Raw genomic sequence first — 1,663 nt, 5'->3', positions numbered from 1 at the left:
ATCGCCAACAATACAAGCATAAGTCTAGAATGTTGATTCTACATCAAGAATCCCAGAAGCTACTATATTTGTCAGCAAGGATGCACAGACAGAGGAAAAAGTAGTTGAGATCAATCAAGTTGCTGTTGTATCAAATTCTGTTGAATCAACATCTACCAAGTCGGATGAGAATGGGAATGTCAAACATTATGTTACTGACTCAACAATAGTTTCTTGTAACAATATTGTTGAATATCAAGACGATGCTTATAATCTCATTTCTGATTCACAATCCCAGAATGATGTATCAAACCAAAATCCTGGGAGTCTCAAGATGGAAAGAACTGCTGAAAAGATGGTAATACTGGGAAATACATGTTTGTATGGTGCTAGCATTACTAGTTTTCATTTTGTGGAAGGTTTGTTCATCAAAGGTGACTTCTTTCTTGCTAGGCAATGGAGACCATCCAAATTCTTTCAGATGCGTTACCTAAGATTGTTCCTTACGTTCTGATCAGCTATCGTGAGGTTCAAATTGGATCTTTTTGCATTGTCACTATCTTGAAATGCTCGATTAAATTGGTTATTCCATATGGATGCAGGAACTTCTTCCATTGATTATGTGTGCAATTGAGCGACCTTATGCCAACCGAGTCCTCCTGACCCGTTGGACTTGTGCTCGGCTCTGTCGTTGCCCCCCAGGACTTGAAATGCAACTGATCCTCCTGATCAGTCCATTCTTCTACTGCAACTTGGTCATCCTGACCAAGTCCAGTCCTTCTGCAACTTGGTCCTCCTGACCAAGTCCAGACTTCTGCCTAGTGCACTTTGACTCTGCCAAGACTTCATGCCTAGCAGCACTAGGACTTAACCTGTTTTCTGCAAGCTCAATTCAACCTGGTTAGCCAAACCAGCAGCAGTTTCGCCTTGTCTCGTCTCCTTGCTAGGATCCGGCTACCACCTTGGACAAGGAGGTTCGGCCACCTCAAGAGAAGAAGGAGAAGGGGCGGTTGAAGAAGAAGAAGAAAAAGAAAAGGCGGAAGAAGAAGAGGGAAGGGGCGGCGACGACTAGAAGAGAAGGAGGAGAAGAGTTCGATCTCGGCATCCTTTCTCCCTTCGATTTCTTGATCTCCATGCCGCCCACCCCTCCTCTCCTTTTATAGCTCTCACGACCAAACCAAGTCTTCGCCACCCATTCAAAATATTTATTTAATTTTGATTGATTCCGTGAATCAATTCTAAATTATAGAAATATCTCAAATCTAGGCCTTTGGATTAGCTTGCTTGGTTTCCAGCCGTTAGATCTTTTCGAAATTAGTTAAAAAAATAATTCCAACCTTATCTATAAGTGGCCGGCCATATGGATAGGCTTGGTTCAATCCGTGAACCAACTTTATATTAAAAAGTTAAATAAAACCGAACCGAAGAGATCTCATCCGTCGCAACTTAATCTCATCTAACGGTTACGATATAATCTCCTTTAATATAACTTGATCTCTTCGATCCAATGGCCATGATTAATCCATTTGGGCGTGTGGTTCATTGAACCATGCTTGGTTCACCTCGTGAACCGGTTCTTCCTTCCAAAGAGAATTAAAACCGAACCGGAGAGATCTCGTCCATCGGACGCGACTTAATCTCATCCAACGGTTCTAATCTATTCTCTTCTAATCTTCTTTATTTA

The 1,663-nt window shown here is 41.9% G+C and overlaps 1 long non-coding RNA gene across 1 annotated transcript; it reads left to right on the top strand.

Moving 5' to 3' along the window:
- Positions 1-32: 32 nt before the first annotated feature.
- LOC141834398 (uncharacterized) lies at positions 33-614 on the top strand. The gene is made up of 3 exons (XR_012602334.1): positions 33-337; positions 433-507; positions 582-614. It is a non-coding gene; the product is annotated as an uncharacterized LOC141834398 (long non-coding RNA).
- Positions 615-1,663: the final 1,049 nt, after the last annotated feature.

The sequence above is a fragment of the Curcuma longa genome, chromosome 9 (assembly GCF_044706935.1).
Source record: "Curcuma longa cultivar G26 ecotype Majalengka, Jawa Barat chromosome 9, ITB_CL_G26_1.1, whole genome shotgun sequence".
Lineage (NCBI taxonomy): Eukaryota > Viridiplantae > Streptophyta > Magnoliopsida > Zingiberales > Zingiberaceae > Curcuma > Curcuma longa.
The sequence above is the reverse complement of the archived record's forward strand: the minus strand, read 5'-3'. Positions and strand labels throughout refer to the sequence as shown.